This window comes from Diorhabda sublineata, chromosome 2, assembly GCF_026230105.1.
Source record: "Diorhabda sublineata isolate icDioSubl1.1 chromosome 2, icDioSubl1.1, whole genome shotgun sequence".
In the NCBI taxonomy this organism is placed as follows: Eukaryota; Metazoa; Arthropoda; class Insecta; order Coleoptera; family Chrysomelidae; genus Diorhabda; species Diorhabda sublineata.
Genome location: NC_079475.1, coordinates 15,260,822 through 15,279,849, shown reverse-complemented (window position 1 = coordinate 15,279,849; position 19,028 = coordinate 15,260,822). Strand labels below are relative to the sequence as shown.

The 19,028-nt window shown below is 32.1% G+C and overlaps 1 protein-coding gene and 1 long non-coding RNA gene across 3 annotated transcripts in view; both read right to left on the bottom strand.

The window, feature by feature from the left end:
* The window catches only part of LOC130452813 (pleckstrin homology domain-containing family G member 5), a 363,306-nt gene that overhangs the window by 257,646 nt on the left and 86,632 nt on the right, over positions 1-19,028 (bottom strand). The window lies entirely within an intron of this gene.
* Positions 13,277-13,648, bottom strand: LOC130452814 (uncharacterized). Its single transcript, XR_008911003.1, has 2 exons — positions 13,472-13,648; positions 13,277-13,407 (listed from the first exon to the last, which is right to left on the bottom strand). It is a non-coding gene; the product is annotated as an uncharacterized LOC130452814 (long non-coding RNA).

Below are 19,028 nucleotides of genomic sequence, written 5' to 3'. Positions count from 1 at the left end.
AGCTTAACCAGCTAGTAGTGACTATACTGCTTTCCTCCCTTTATTTTTATTCATGGTTACCTTACGCCAGTTCATGGACGCCCTCTTTTTTTCGCTTCTTCTTCTCTTAATAAGGATCTATTCACCCAACTATCTTCGTCCATTCTGATTATACGCCCCACCTAACGGAGTCCTTTGGTTGTGACCACATATCCCATCTCAACTTGACTATAAAGCTTTGTGTTCGTTCGTCTCCTCCACTCTTTTTGCTCCTAGACTCCTTCGGAAATCTTTCTTTCCCATATATTCATTTTGTTTTCTTCTTTTCTTTTCATGGTCCAACACTCGCTGCCACACAACACCGTTGGTTGTGTAACTGTCTTGTAAATGGTTAACATTAGCGATTCTAGAAATATCATTTGGTCTTAATATTCCTCCTAGGACTCCAAACGTTTTGTTCTGTCGTCACTTGTAATACAAGTTATTCAAATCTATTCCAATCTCCATGTATCTTGTATTTTGTTCATTTATGTGTAGTAGATATTCTCTTGCTTTCTTTTGAAAGAGTAGAAACGTTTTCATTCCTTTTTCATTTTTTCGTTCTACAACTCTTTTTCGACTCGAATATTGTTTCTCACATCTTCCATACTTAATGGAAAAGTAATGAACAATATTCTTAAAAAAGTTGAAGAATCTAAAGCTAAACAGCATATTTGTGGATATTTTTATTTGTGTAGTAATATAATTCATATCTGCCGTTGATAACTCTTGCCAAAACCCTGTGAGGCAATCTGTTGTTTTGATTCAAAGTTGGTATTAGAGAGCGAATACGTTAATCGAGAAAGACAATTACCTCAAATTTGATTAAAAAAGTTCGTCTGATAGGGTTCTGCATGTAATCATATTCCATTTTATTTAAAAAGCACGAGAATATTCTGAATACAAACACACAATATTCGAAAGAACAATTTGTCACAATCAAAATAACATTCTGTGTAAATAAATAGAAATAGAATTTTTTATAATTTCCAAAGTCCTGTCTACTTAGAATCGATTATACCTATAAAAATAATAAAATCAATAAAAATAATAAGAATATTAGAGTTACATAGATAATTTAGATAGATAGATTTTTTTATGTGATTAGATAATGTAAACCAAAAGATATAAAATTTGTTTTTTTTCTGCATCAACTTCAAAGAAATATTAGCCACCTATAATATTAGAATCAACGGTACTATTGATGATTCTATACAACAATGTTTTTTGTATAAAAATCATAGATAATTTAATAACTTCAAATCTTCATCTGCAATGGACCGTCTGTTTCAAATAGATGGCGGGGTTTTAATAGTTCATATTAAGAGCTAGTAGCAAAGACGACAACTGAAGTACCGAAAGCTTTTTGGGTTTATAATTTGAATAACGTAATCTGTAGTTACAGTTTGTTTCATATTGAGTTCTAATCTGGGGAAATTATTCGTATATGATGTAATCATATTGAACCTCTTAGAGGATGGTCATTCACTCCATCACTAAGTTATCCGTTCGGAAGTTCTGTCATGAATTAGCAATTCCTATAATAGTCCGGTTAAATTAGACCAAAAAATAAGAGTGAAGCTACATAAATTCCCACCATGCTAATAATTAGTAAAATTATTTAAAATACAATTGAAAATAAAATTTGAATGTTGCCCATTATTTCCCTGTATTGAAAAAAGATCAAAAAAATGAGCTTTCCGCGATTATCAGCATAACGGTGAGTTTTATTATAAAAATACCTTAAATGAAAATTGTAGATCATAAAATTATCTACAAAAACCGTCTTGATACTTTTTTTTCTACGAGCCACCGTTTCTGAGATATAACGATTTAAAAAGTTGTGTTTCGATTTACTGTCGTATTTAATGGCTTATGACAGTTCCAACCAGTCAAAAGAAATTTTTTATAAATATTCACAACTTGTCTCGATTCATTTCAATGCTGTAAGAAAAGTTTACTGCTGAAAATATATTGGTAAAACCATTGAATACGAAACTTTTACAATTTTTTGAATCATTATATCTCAGAAACAGTGACTTGTAGGAAAAAAGTATTGATACGTTTTCTGTAGATAATTTTATCATCTACAATTTTCATCGAAGGTATTTCTATGATGAAACTCACCGTTTTGCTGAAAATTGCGAAAAACTCATTTTTTTGACCTTTGACCTATATAAAATTTTTTCCGTACACGGAAATGATGGGAACAATCAAATTCTGTATTCAATTGTATTTTAAACAATTTTACTGATTTTCAGCTTGATGGGAATTTATGTAACTTCGAATGTCTAAATTGATCGGATTATAAGGACTATTTGAAGTTTTATGACTAGACCATTGTTGTTTAGAGGCTTTAAAATATACAGACCATAGTGAGCACTATTCACTACTATCATCACACCAATAAATGTTTGTGTAACTACTTCGCTAGCGAAATGTTGATACATGATGATAAAGATTTTTTTGATTATATTTTTGCATTGGGAAAATTGTATGACTGTTTGGTGGGACTATATAATTGAGTCTGTAAACAGATACGGTTTTGTACGTGAAGCGTTTATCTGCTAAACAAATAAGTTTACTTGAAAAAAGGTTTTGAAAACTGCTTCTACCTAATGGAAACTTCATGGAAACTTCGCAAGGTACTAAATACTAGTAGCGTGTGTGAAAAAAATTTATCTCTTTTTCTGACTAATATTGCTCAGCAAGAAATATCATTTATCATAAATGCATTCAAATTATATTATTAGAAAATATACTGAAGAAATTCATACTATTGTAGTTATGTAATGTGATTCTTTGCTTAAGTGATTTCAACAAGAAGGTATATTAAAATCTAAGTAACAGAAAGCTTTCTAGCAAGAGTCCCAAATTTTGATACGAGCGCTTAGCCGGAGTGGCCGAAGGAACGAATTCTGGAATGAAAAGCCTTATTTCACGAGTGTTCAATACTATTTTTGATGCCTTGGCTTGTATTTCCATTATTTATTATAGAAAAATTGTTAGAAAATAGGGAAATTACACCGTAACTTAGGTGGTACGTTGGGATCACTGATTCATATTTGACAGTTGACTTTGAAAATTTTATTTAAATTCAAAAGTTTAGTTCAGTATGAAAAACTCTTTCTGTTAGTGGAATGTCGGATAAAGAACTTCAATTTACAACACCAGAATTGCGAGGCACCAGAATTAGGTGCGAAAATAACGTTGCTCTAATACAGAAACAGAGAAAGTTATAATTCAAATTATATTTAGAAAAAAGTTGATGATGTTTTATATGAACTAAAACTAACTAAATAGGTTCCTTCCAATAATCATAATTCCTTAGGTGCTACCAAAATAAAATTCGTTATGTAACGAATAGATTGTTTTCTGAGTACGTAATTAGAAACTTCTTTTACCAAAAATGAAATAAGTTCAAAATGATGACAAACCCTTTCTTGTTTGAGCTCATTCTTGGAAACTAGCAATACATATATTTGTCAAATATTGTTTATTGTTGACTTAAAGATGATCATTATCGCCATCCCTTCCATGGAAACTAGAAGTGATGATTCGAGTATATCATCATAAGCAGCCTATTCTTACGATTATTCACGTAGCAGCCTCCTTTACATATTGGTCGTTTGTTTGAGCTCATTGATGTCTATCGTTGGTAATTTGGGCCCAAGTTCCTCCTGCCATCTTTATATCATCGTCCTATTTTAAGTTACGCATCTACACGTACATTTAGACACAAATCTGATTTTGCCTATAGAATTTTGGCAGAACGAAATGGCGGATCTTATTACCTGGCAGAACGACTTGAACATCTCACCCTTATTTCGTTACCTCTGTCTCGAAATAATTTACGATTTGAATGTCTTAAATGTAAACTAAAAATTTGTTAATTCATTTAGGATGTTTATAGTAAACACAGACATCGAAATTATTGTTCACATTCAAATCGTGATTTCGGCTGACATGAACATTATGACCCAAAGAATCTATTGATGGTTCTAGTTGCCAAAAATCCTCCATCTTCTATTTCAAACACTTCCTGGTGTAACCCACATTGTGGGTAGATATATTGTCATCTACGTAACAAAATCTCTGGTGAACCTAGCGACATCACCAGTCGATTAAAGCAGCAATGCTAGGACAAGGCTCCTCTTCTGTTAGTATTCATAGATTGTTCTTAACAAGGTTATTACATTCAACAAAACCATGGTTATAGTTTCTCAGGTGTATATTTGCATGTCTTAATATCTGAAACTTGTTCCTATCTACTTTCTTCTCTAGTTTTCTCTGTTGTCCTGTAGTTGATTCTACAAAATTATTCCGATTCTATCAAGGGTTCATCTACTCATTGTTTAACAATGCTGTGATTTTGAATTTATCTCCACTCTAGTGTGGTTACGGTTCGAGACATTCATAATTATTGTGTGTATCATAAAATAAGGACGCGCATTCGAGATGTTCATATTCAGCTATCAGAGGACTACTGTTAACTTTAACTAAATAATAAAAAAATGCGCGTGAGTTAGAGCACTTGAAACCATCCCGTTGGAATCGCAAACAAGGTTGATGCTTGCGAATGTCAGTTAGTTAGGCCCTTTACAAATCAGTCAATTTTTTATTCTCTTGGTATGGTCATGCATATAATGGCACCAACCAAAATAACTAAAACCAGTTTTAGTACTATAGTGTATGTCGTGTCATCGTATGATTCAGAATCCACCAACTTTATTGTCTTTAATTCGGTCTCTCCGGTCATGAAACACTATTAACAAAATTTTCCGTAAAATCCTGTACTAAAAATGCTTCTCGCAAATTATGTCGTATCATTTCGCAGAAAAATTTCTAAAACCTCAAGCATCGTTGTCAAACAACTGACTGGAACATGCTCTCTGGTGATGTGGACTATGAAATTCTTGGATAATGCCTTCTTTCAAAACTACGTACAACAATACAGGAAAATTTATCATATGACAATAAAAGTTGCCAAGGATATTTATTATAGTAGGAGACTCGTCAATTCTCGTAAAGTTTCTAAAGAAACATGGTCCATTGTGAATGATCTAAGAAATAAGGCTTCTTCGTCGAGCATAATCTCTACTTTGTGAATGTAGCCGAAACATTGATAAATTTATCCTTCTCACGATCCGCTTTCATATCTTCCTGATGCTAATGCTAGCTTACATAGCCCGTAGTTTTAGCAGAGCTTCGCAGTACTTGAACTGATGGACTTACATTAAAAATGTCTACAATCGCGCTTTTCTCAATTGCCTTGAAAGGCTAATTATACCCCTGCATAGAATAAGTGATAAAAATCAAGCATCGAATTATCGCCCATTTGCAGACCTTTCCACGTTATCTAAGATCATACAAAGATGTCAGGTCAAAAAGAGGCTTTCATCATTTCTGTTTAAATATAAAATACTTACTAACCATCAATTTGGGTTTTTAAGTAACAATGCACAAATTATGATGAATTCTTCCTCCTAAATAATGTCTACTCAAGCATAAACAGCCTTCACTCCGCTGCAGCTACTTTTTGTGATTTTTCTAAGACTGTCGATTGTGTTAATTAATATTCCAATTAAAATATTGCAGTACTACGGTCTCAGTAAAACACCTCTCACATGGTTCAAGTCATACCTTACCAACAGAAGTCAGCTTGGAAGGGTTGATACAACGATGTCTCCTTGCAAGCCAATAGAATGTAGAGGGCCCCAATGCTCAATACCAGGCCCTATTTTGTTTCTTTTGCTTATGAAAGACATCAGTGGTAAAATTTGTCTTTTTGCAGACGATACTAGTTTCTCTTGGAGCAACCGGCGCTTCATAGGACCATATCTAGTAACCTAATCACCCTCAAATCATGGTGCCATTCTAATTTGTCTCAACATTTCTTAAACTAAAGTTTTATCATATAAAAATACATTACATACATTGTTTATTAAATAACAAACACCACCATTGACGTAGTTAAATCTGTAAAATTCTTAAGAGTTGTTGTGAACAATTCCTTGAAATCGGAGTTACATATTGCATGTTGCATATTGTTTTAATTTTGCTATTGACTTATATACTAATTATTATATATTATTATTATTACTTATAATTTTGTTATTCATTGTGATTATCTTCTGAACAAGGAAATTTTGTTTGTATCTTTATTTAGTTTTAGTTGTTTGTTTCCAAGTTTTTACAAGTTTTTGTCTACAAATTGTAACAATTTTTTGACAATAAAGCATTTTTCTCTATATCCCTCTTATTCACTCAAAAATGTCATTGACGCTCTTATTATAATGAGTCTTCGTTGCAAATTTCACCCGTACAATTATTCTATTGACGTCCAATATATCAAACTTTCTCTTTCAAATTGATAATAATAAAAAAGCTTAACTTAATTTTCGATATGATCCGTTAGTACGTTTATTATGTTTATCAACAGCCAAGTCAAACTAACTTTTCTATCAACGATGTGATGTATTTATAAACCACGTCCTACAGTCTCGTCAACATTATGAGATATTTAAAATTACTGAATATCTTGTCACACATTTCACTACAATTTATGGCGAAAAATTCGCCCTTGAACATCTGCCAAATATATCGGAAATTTTCAACAAATTTATTCGTAATCGTGTTACATCAAATAATGCGGATCCCTTTCCGTCGCAAACCAGATTTTGACGATACGTTCAAATAAAAATGGATTTTTGAATTGTTTTAAACTGATAGGATGAAACATTTTATATCTACAGGAGGAGAAATCAACTAGGCGTTAGAAATCGCTCAACTTTTTTATCTAAAAATTATTTCTTAGGAAAGTGACATTTACTTGCGTTGATGTTTATGTGAGAAACATAAATAATTCGTTACGATGAATGATTCAGAAGTACATTTGGGAATCCTAACAAAATAAGTCATAGCATATTTGATTATGGTCACTAACAAGATCCAACGGACATTCCTTCTTGACAGGAAACTCCAAATCAATCTTCTTAACAGTGAGGTATAGGACCAAAAAGATGTCACCTTGTTTCAGGTGGTGACAATTACTACATAAGTGGATCGAAAAAAAGGATATGATCCTCTAGAAATATAAACAAGTAACTACAAGTAATGTAGATGCAATTAGGTTCTGCAATGAATGCAATGAATATCCACTGAATCGATATAATATTACATAATACTCAATGAGCTGTTTGTATATCTAAACATAAAGGACTAAGAGCAATGGAATAATCGGCAAGATTGCAATAGCAACTCCATGAGTTGCTATTGAAACGATTCTTTTTAATTTGATCCCATTGTCTTCAAGACATTTTTGCACGGCATTCGCTAAACCTTCCCTTCTAGTTTGCTCCGAGGAGAGTAACGTAAGTTCTTTTTTTTGACCTAGTGATGACATCTATCTGACAAAAAGAGCAGTTTGTGCGTGTCTTTTTTGTCCCACGATAGCAATTGATAAGGCAAAAGAAAGTTCTTCCACCTGCCACCAATATGTTAAATTTGAAGACATTCTATCTTGTACTGTTTTAGAGGATAATGGAAAATCTTTGATCTTCTTCAGATGCGCTTATGAAATGTCACGGGGAGGAGAGCAAGGAAAAGCGGGTACAAATCGCTACAAGAGATATAATCGATGCCTAATCCTCGTTAATAGATTTAAAATGATTGCTAGATATTTGCGTATGGAACTAAAAAGTCGCAGCTTCACATCCAAAGAGCCACATGTGACTCGCGAGCCGTAAGTTGTCGATCCCTAGTATATATTATTTATTATAGCCGGTTCCTCGTCTATTTTGGTGATTCACATCACCGATGAATATTTCGGTCAATATCAGTTAACAATATAATTAGTTCATGCAGCAAAAAGTTAATAGGCATCTGTTCGCAAATTCGAGCTAGAGATTAACTGAAACGTTAATATAACGATCAACCAAAACCATATTTCAATCACAGGAATTGATGGCTCAAAAGTCTGTAATTGACGTTACAACATTTTTTATTGGTCCTATTGAAATATTTCCAAAGTTGTCGGTGTGAATAAATTTGTTTTCATGAAGAACAGCAGTTATATGATACTATTTGACTAGGTCTATTTGATTTTTAAAACTAAAAAGCTAAATTGTTAAGTGAACATGTCTTTTATGTTCTAATAAATCTTCTACAAGAATAGCGAACGAATGAACAGACATGGCATCAAAATATATTGACACAGCAACATAATATTCGTCAGCTTTTGCTGTTTATTTGTCTGAAGATTACACCCTTAAAACCCGAAGTATTACAAACTTTTTGTTTCTAGATGTCTACCCAAATTGTGAAAAGCGAAAAATTGGAGTATCGAACCATCATCAAGTACCTGTATTTAAAAGAGTTAAGAGGTAAGAAGATTTACAAAGATATGATTAATAACCTTGGTGATCAATATACTTCGTTTTCGACCTTGGAAAATTAGACTGCAAGCTTCAAAAGAGGTAAATTTAACATGAAATGACATGATTTGATCAGACCGTCGAATTGGGCTGAAACGGATATCTGAAGCTCTGAATATTTTAAACGAACGCATTCATCATATAGTTCACGTCAATTTTGACATGAGGAAAATTGCTACAAAATGGATCCCCTAATGTTTGATTGTTGACCAAAAGGGTGCAAGGGTAGAAGCATCGCGTTCGATCTGTGCTAGATTTGAAAACGATGTATACTTCTTAAACCGAATTGTTACTATGGATGAGACTTGGGTACATTTCTACGATCCAGAAACAAAGCAACCATCGATGGAATGGCGACACTGTGGTTCTCCGAGACCTAAGAAGTTTCATGTCTAAAAATCTGCTGGAAAAGTTATTGCTTCAGTTTTTGGGATTGCCATGGAGTAATCATGATTGATTTTTTGGATAAGGGTAGAACAATAACTGGAGATTACTATTCGATATTACTGACCACTCTACGGGAAAAAATTAAAGAGAAAAGACGCGGGAAGCTATCCAAAGCTGTTTTGTTTTCGAAGGACAACGCCCCTGCACACAAATATCATGTTGCTAGGCAAAAAATTCTTGATTTAGGGTTTGAATTACTAGAACACCCCCCTTATTCACCAGATTTGGCTCCGTCGACTATTATTTCTTTCCTCGACTGAAAAAAGTTTAAAAGGTCGTAAATTTTCTTCCAACGAGGAGGTAATAGAAGCTGTGGAGGTCTGGTTTGCAGAGCAAGAGGAAACATTTAGAGTCGTTGCTATAATAAATGTATCCAATTAAGAGGAAAATATGTTGAGTAATAAAATATTTCGAAATTGAAATTTTGTTTGGTTGTATATTTGTATAATATATATACAACATATACCTATCAACAAAACTATGAAAATAACAATGGTGACACAAAAAATTAAAAAGACAGTCAAAGACAAAAAGAAAGCATGGTAAACATAAGACAGGCATCATGGGAAACATATAAAAAAATAAGAGGACAAGGAAATTCATAACAAATACAAGCTAGAAAGAACCGGGTCAAGAAAATTATTATTGAAGAAAAGAAAAACACATGGAGAGGCTTCTGGCTAAAACTGACATCATATAGAGGGAATAGAAAAAGCTTTCATGTAATATGATAAGGAAACACAAGAAAGAGAAAAATATTACCTTCAAGAATATAAAAGACTAATGACCCGAAAGAAGAGCAAGTTATTGAAAGGTGACGAGAAAACTTAGAAAAGCTCCCAAATGATCAAGACACAAATGAGAGAAAAGAGAAGATGAAAAAAAGAATAAATCTGGAAGAGGGAATCACATTTTAAAATATTTAAATGGCAATATATAAAGCCAAAAAACAGGAAAGACACCAGGACATGTTGACAAATGAAATGATAAAAGCACTGCCGGAAAAGGCTGTAAAGTTTTATAACATCTTATGAATATCAAAATGAAAACCGGAACAACTAGCAGACTGGCAAATAGGAATTTCGAAAACAGTTTTAAGCATTAATAGGTGCTAATAAATAATAAGTTAATAGAGAAATATTTATTTCCCCTTAAATTCTAATTCGTTATAAAGTAATTCTTTATGTAGATGATATCTAAGATATATAAGAACATATATAATGTACTGGTTGATATGAAGTAATAAAAATCTTGGAATAGTACAGAGAACATTTAGCGAAGTATGTGAACAATTTCAATAAAAGAGCCATCGATTCCACTCCTCCTAAGAATGAGTAAACATTGGCAAAGCCCCGAGAATTAAACAGATTGCCCGCTGACCTAATTGTGCGAACCATTTTCCATCAAATACTTCAGCACTTAACTGGTAAATTTGGACCGCAGCCTCCAAAAAAGTTTTTAATACAAGTTGAGTGTGAAAGCTAAAAGTCATTCTACAATCATTCAGAAAATCGCACCGCTTTTAGTATAGGTGAGTATGAATAAATGTGAGTAGAATTGAACACATTTGCTCAATGAATCACCACATTTTATTCTCGCAATATCTAATTTCTTCAAATCCATGCGAACCGTACTCTGGTAGAAATAAATATAGTTTTCTTTGGTAAGAGTATGTTAAGCCACCCCACGACGATCATTAAGAAACTCTATACATAGACTATTGATGATAGGAGAAATCGATTTATCATATCTAGTTTATGCGGAGATACCAGAAGTGGCCATTATCTCAGGAAGGCTAATAGATATCGAACTATGGATAACTTTGTTCGATAGATCTCATCAAGATCTATCTGTGTCTGAAATGTTATGACGATTGACGCATGGGCTGAAGAGTTTTCGTGAAAATAATGCATTTGCATACTTTTCCCTCAGAAAACCCTGACATAATTCATATTTTCTCAAAAAATTTTCACGTTCAGAATTTGCTATGGCTCAGTAATAAATAAACCTTTGAGTTTAATTTCTTCAATCATCTTTTAATTGTAGTCAATAACAAAGATTATTTAAGTAAACTTTTCGGTTCAGCATTTATATATCTTCGACTTATCTCTCCTGTTCTTTTAAGTTCTGTCTCCACGCCTTCAATTGGTAATGACTAAAGCATGGCCCACCTATAAATCATCTGATTATACGATTTATGTCAACTGCAATTTAGTATTTGTTCCAACTTCACAAGGAATATTCCCATTCCGGTACATAAAAGTTAAAAGATAAAACAAATGGTTTATGTTAAATGAGTTCGGAAAATTTAGAAAAAGTAAATTCTTTTCTAATGAAAATAAATACAAGAATAATGGTATTTATTGCAAGTCGATAGGACTAGTATTAACAAACTTACAAAGTCTGGATTAATTTTATACCTCCAGAGATCCGTTTTAAATAAGTACTAGGTTGATTTGTTGATAAAATGGAGAAAAGGTTTTTTCGTTGTTCTGCAGATAACTTTCCTCAAATAGATTATTACTGTTAAAATTCGCGGGATGTACCAGATAAACAGAGAGATCGATAAAATGACATATTTTCAGGAGCAAAAATATGATTTCATGTAATTTTAAGATACCAAGTATTACGATTTCAACAATTATATTTAATTTGGGGCAAATTCGACTTCGATTTTGTTGGACTTATGGAATTCGAGTAAAAAAGTGTCTAAATTTTATAGTATTCCTACATTTTATAAATTTGATTTGGTTAATTTCTGATAATTTGAAAGGTTTCAACCAACTTACATAAAAAATGTAGTTATATAAAAGTCCTTGAAAAAGGATATGTGCGAACCACATTGCGACGATTTTGTCATAAGATTCAAACTGATTTTATTTGTTACTTAAAAAAATACTCTAGGTGTCAAAATTGCTACATGTTAAACGTGAATTTTATAAATTATTAGTGCTAAAAAACCGGTAGTGCCCCCTTTTTTAACAATATTCTGGTTAGATCCCGTTTGGACGCCACGCCAATGCTAAAGGAATTAAAAAATCGAATCACAAGTATCCCTTGTGACATTAATGACAAAGTCAAATGAATCAACAGAGACAATCTTACACGACAAATAATAGTTTTGACAGATGTCAAATTGGAAAATACGAAGAAAGTGACATTGATGGCGAATGTATCGAGAAATGGTAAATTTGACATTAATAACAAAGGTAAATGTATCAACAAAGAGAATTTTACACGACAAGTAATAGTTTTGACAAATGTCAAGAAGAAGAAGAAAAAAGTGACATTGAATAACGATGTCAAATTAGTCAACAGAGAATTTTACACAAATAACAAATTTTGACAGATGTCAAATTGGAAAATAAGAAGAAAGTGACATTAATGGCGGATGAAAGGGGAAATGGTAAATTTTACACTGCAAATGTCGAATGAAGCAGACAAGTGAATTTGACATTAAATATCGATGTTAAATTAGTCAACAGAGAATTTGACATAAAAAACAGATGAACGACGAATAATAAATTTTGAAAAATTGGAGAATAAGAGAAAAGTTATATTAATGGCAGATGAAACGGGAAATGGTAAATTTGACACTGCATGTCATTAATAAAACTAGTACATCATTGATACAATAAAACGTCAAGCTACCTTGTATCGTTAGTTTTAAGTTTTGAATATGATATTGAAGAAATGAATGTGCCTATTTACTTCGAAATGATCTTCACAACAAAACCGATTACGTGTACTTGAAAATATATTATCCCTATTACTGCTTTTTTTCAGTGTCTCACACAATTTTTTGCGTAATTTTCTTCCCTTAAGTATACTTAAAAATACTTTATTTGGTGTAGTAATTGTGGTGTTGGTACATTTTGGGACAATACAATATTTAACGAATTTATAACAAATATGGTGCGATAGGAGGATAAAATAACACAACGTGGTGTGGATGCTGCTGTAGCTTATAGAGCGAAACTCGAAATTTTTTGTCAATAGTACCCGCATAAATGCAGTTTGTTGGTAAAAAATCTTTTTCACATAAAAAAATATCTATTCATTCAAGTATTCGTATATAATATACATATAGATATCATTTAATTAAAAAATTTATAACAATTAAACACATAGAGTCGGGCGAAACTCGATCGGCGCTTGTGACGTAAGTAAGCTTTTGACGCGGTGCAAAAAGAAATGAGAGCGGAGTAAAAATATTACACTTTCAAAAATTATATATCAGTATATTATTATATATTATATCAGTGCTATTATAAGTGGTAGAGTAAATTGCAAAGTTTATGTTATGGCGTACCCAATCATTTAAAAATTTGTATCCGACATCGTTTTCAGACCCATCGAACTCATAACGTGTTTAAGCGACGCTACTATGCAGTTTTTCTTACTCTTTACCCTTTTAATAGAGAAGCAATTATTCCAAATTGACCATACACTAAGCTGGTACCATCATATTAGAAATCTTCTAGCTTGCAACAAACGATTAAACTTACTGAAAACGATAACGAATAAAGAATGGGGTGCAGATCGACAGACATTACTAAAATTGTACCTACCTCTTATTCGATCAAAACTAGACTATGGTTCAATTGTATATTTAACATCTAACAAATCTCTTCTGAACAAACTCGACTGTTTTCACAATTCAGCCTTACGTTTGACAACAGTTGCATTCAACAACACCAGTGGAAAGTTTATACTGCGAATCAGGGAAACCATCCCTAGGAGACAGAAGAATATATTTAATCATTATGTGTGGAAAGAAAGATCCAATCCTACCCTCCAAATTTGCTTCTCGAAGAAATTCCCAAATCTTTTTTCAAATAAACCCAGAATCCCCAAACCTTTCTATGCTAGAATTCGATCATAACTAAGCGAATTAAATTTCTTTATTCCTGAATGCCTTCCTATCGAATCTTCTCAGTCTCCACCATAGACAATAGAAAGCACCAAAGTACTTACTCAGTTCACCTCTTTCGACAAACACCACACGAATCATCAACATACAACGTACAAAAACTTTGTACACATTTACACAGACGCATCGAAATCTCAAGACGGTACGGGTATGGCAATCATTACACCAACCTCCAAATATATGTTAAAAGCTCCTCCAACCCTATCTACTTTCACTGCTGAATTATATGCAATATATCGAGTTTCTTCATCAAACGAACTTAATCAACTCATACTCACGGATTCCCTTAGCTCAATCCAAACTCTTCAATAAATTCACATCACAAATCCATTAGTAATCAAAATCAAGCAGCAACTTCAATGTACATAGGACAATGATAAAAAAATATCATTTTGTTGGATTCTCTCACACTCTGGAATAGAGAGGCAGACCTGGCTGCTAAGGAAGCTGTAACTAGTGAGGGTGCGGAGTGCGTGAACTTTTTAATTACTGCCGTTATTAAATCAATCCTAAAGCGTTAAGTGCTCAATTAATGTGAGAACAAATGGTCAACATCCACACATAAACTGCGTGAAATGAAGGACTCAGTCAAATCATGGTCAATTCTACTGCAGAGATGAAGTTCTTCTAACACGTCTCCATCTAAGCCATACGAGACTGACCCATAGCTACTTATTTCATACGAAACCTGAACCAAAATGTAGCAACTTCAATTGCAAATTGACTATAAATCACATAATCTTAGAATGTCCATCTTTTAACTCAGAAAGATCATCATCAAATCTACCAATCGAAATTAAACGTGAAATTTCAGGACCTAAAATACAAAATTAATTACTTTAAACAGATCTCGATCATAAACCTAATTTAACTAATATTTATATATATAAAATACTTAATTTTTACTGAATCGCTAATAACAGTATAAAAAAAAATTATGCCAAATGTGGATATACTCGAACTTCGCAAAAACTTAAAGATATGTGGTAGATTAGATGAGAAGAATAATGAATGATCCTATACACTCTCAGCGGTAGAAATGCTACTGTAGATTCGCGAAATTGAAAAAAAATGTTACAAATTCAATCGAGATTTTCAAATGGGGTGTTCAGTGAACTATACACATGTTCCCATTTCTTAGGCTAACGATTTGGAAGTGACGTAAGCTCAAAACGAATTCCTGAAAATATATCCAGAAGCTACAAAAACATTTACGACTATTATGAGGGGTGTCGAAAAAATAAAAACTAAATAAATTTTCAACCAAAACAGCGATCAATAGTTTCATGGAAAGTATCATAATTTGATAAATTTTTAATTTTAATACGGAGAATTTTCATTGCACTTGTCATTAAGTGCGGTAGTTTCATGTAATATTTTTGAATTTTTTTTAAGCTGTAAAACTATTACTAAGTTTTTCTCATCAATAATTTAGAATAGTCCTTCTTGTTATACATATATAAATACCTCGTATTCTGCTATAAGCAGTGAAAATAAATGTCGAGCTAGAATAAGAGCGACTTTATAGGCGACTACGAGCAAAGACAGTATCTTCTACGGAAGTTTCAATATGTGCTGATCAGTGCTAGTTAGACGTTGATCCAGCAAGAATTCAGTTGGATAACAGAGATTGCAAAAACTGTTGTTACGGATTAGAAGAATAAACAGGTTTTTTCTGCTATGCAGACATCAAACAAAGAAAAATTCTATACAAAAATTTGCCATAAAGAAGAACCGAGTACCAGAAAAATCACGAAGGTTTTATTTCCTGAGTTATGCTCCCTTGCCGGATGCCGTTATTAAATTTAAGAGAATAATTTTATACATTAACATTAACAAAATAACAAAGGATTAATCTTTTCCTGTCAGAATGCCTTGAATCACTCACAAGTCTTATTTGTAATCAGTAGTAATAAACCAATGACATCGATAAAAAAAATTCCTAAAAGATTTCAAAAGTTTCTTTCTTGGGACCAGACCAACGCCTATAAGCAATAAGCTTGAGAAAGTTGTTATAAAATTTTTGAGCATTTATCAATGCCCGAGGGTTATTAGGATAAAATTTTTTGTTAATTATAGAAAAAATACAGAGCGAAATCAATTTATTTAAAGGTGTAATTAACGAAAGAACAACTAGAAAAGTTAAATGAAGATCCAAATGTACTAGTTTCTATAACTGATGTATTTTCGTCACGCATTCTGTTAATAATTAAATCTATTAGTTTTTATATACTTTTGCTTTTGTACACCACTTTTGGACAATCGACTAACCTCGTCGATCAATTGGAGTGATTAAACTTTTTTTCGTTGGTATTCAAGCCAATAGCTTCGGCAGACGATTTTTTACAATTTTCAGTCGTATTTCTTCCAATGGACATATCATCATACCAGTGATCATTTTTGAATTTCCATTGACGATTTTTCAAATAATTAGACAGGATAAACGTTGCTGTCGTTTTCAATGAACAAATTTTTTTACAGTACACATTCTTGAGCCACTTTGGTAAGTTTTGCTGAATACAGGGTTATATTTAGTCGATTTGTTATAGAGCCATCGTTGTTTGATTGATTCGAGTCAATCAAGCAAGCAGCAGCTCCTCCACTTCGCCACGCTAATTCAACAGCGGCTATGTGATAGAGTTTCCATTGCAACTCTTCAGGGGTATTTTTATTCCATAAATTTATCATTTTCGTTATTTCTATGGAGCTTAGTGCTGTCAAACTATGTTTCCTTATAGAGGGATATGATTGCAGTTTTCGTCGTATAGAATCGCGGACAGCTCGTACTTATATAAATAAAACACTTTTGAATAGGAAAATAATAAGATTAATCTCTATATTTTTTTTCTTGTAACAGATAACCTGTCGGATTCCATATAGTTTTAACCGTAGTTTCTCTATACCAAATTTTTTTCTCATGGTCACAGGCCAATCCAACTAATTGATATTTTCTATCATTTCAAAAGTCTATAAATGCTTTCCTTACAAATTACAAATTTTTTACTGTAAACAATGTTGTACTGATTGGTTATCTTCAATCAGACTTCAATTTGATTGATTCCATTGGATTTATACTGAAGCAAAACATTTTCATATAAAGTAACCGTACTGAAGATTTTGTGAGTTCTTTGAGCTCCCTTAAGTTGGCGCGGACTAATAATTTTTTTTTACTCTTTTTTGCTAAATGGTTTGTTCGTTGTCTGTTCTTGATTGTTCGATCAAATTTGATGTTTGTTCGAAATTCATTTTTTTTAGATTATTATCAAAAATTTTGAACTTGATTGACGTTGATTATTCTTTTTGTAATAGCTGTAATTTATTTTTTAATGACAATTTCAATATTGTATCTCATAACAAGGTATCAAATGTTAATAAATGTACTTATAAATAAAGGGAAAATAAATAAGAACTAGTTTTCGTTATAAAATTACATTTATTTTCAAACCAATATTTTGTTTAGTCAAATCATCTAAATGTACAATATAAGACCTGAAATAGAAAATAAAAATTCTATATAGCTAATATACATATGAAAAATAAATAAAACTTTGTATTTGTCTATTCCTGATTGGCTACGATTTACTTTTCTTTTTCTAAAAATTTGTAAAATACATTGAGAAGATTCCTACTATTTGGAAGAAAATTTATAACTGAAAGCATCAGAAGGGCCAGCCAATTATACCTGTTTTAGGTATGGTTGGGTTGAAGCTAAAAATAGAACCCCCTTAGAACGTTATCCCTTAAACAATAAGGACAAACCATTCAAAAAGACGAAAACTTTGTACAGCGACGCGCCTGCTGAAGGGTTAAGATAGTCATTTGTGAGTTTTTTTTATTATTCTACTCAATCTCAGTCAGTTATCGTTTATTCGCTCAATAAATGTGTTTATTGGATCGTTTTATTCTTAATAATCAATTTTTTTCAATTCCCTCTCATCAACCTGTTTCAATTACCATTTCTGCGCATACGCGCTTATACAAGATTACGCGGTTCATTTGAATATTATTTATATCAATCAACACAAATAATAATCACACCGGCACACAAAAAAAAAATGAAAGTGCTCCGTACATTTGACCGGACATTTCGATGTCTTTGTATTTTAACCCGCTGAATCCGAATCCGAAGTCAGTTTGACCTGTATACTCTTAAAATTTCAAGAAAACTTAAAAAAACCGAAAAATAAAGGCATTCAGCTGTTATGGTAATATAAAAAATTGTTTTGGAACTCAACCAAATATGATTAATATGCATTTGATCCGCCGAATATAAGTATAAAGCTTATTTTGATCATTAAACGTTTAAAATCTAGATAAATATTAAGAGTATTGCATTTTTGATGATGTAAAACATTTTATGGAGCCAATATATGATTTTCATGTAGTTTGATTTGCTGAATCTGAATTTTGAGTTTATTTGGCTTATACACCTTCGAAAGTCTGTGTCAATAGCAAAATCAAAGCGGAAAATCTATCCGATAAAAGTAGAAAACGAAATGAGAACATTAACTGGACAGTGTAATCTTTGTATCCAATTAATCCTATAATTAATAATCATTTGTAGAAAAGAAATAATTTTAACAGTAACAATTGTTCGTATTACAACCTCAACCATACATAAAAAAAATTTTGACTAGTGAATTGTTTTTTTTTTAGAAAAAATTTTCCCGAACGAACAATTTTCGGAGCTCAATCTTTAGAACAGCTTACATACAGAATCCTAGTCTTTTGTTGAATGATTATTATCATGTTTAATACATTATTATTCATGTTGATTGTTATGAACAAGATTCAAATGAACCGCGTAATCTTGTATAAGCGCGTATGCGCAGAAATGATAACTGAAACATGATGATGTTAGGGAATTGAAAAATTATTTATTAAGAACAAAACGATCCAATAAACACATTTTTTGAGCGAATAAACGATAACTGACTGAGATTGAGTAGAATAATAAAAAAAAATCATAATTGATTACCTCAAGAACTGGGTTGAGGCCAAAATTTTGTTAATAATTTATAACAAAAATGAATTTCGAACAAACATCGAATTTGACCGAACCATCAAGAACAATTTAGCAAAAAAATAGAACAAAATTAATTTGTCTCCGCCAACTTAGGTTATCGTTTTTTTTGGGAAACCAACCTGGCCAAGTTTTTTATAATATTATACTTTATACCATATTCAAATCTCAA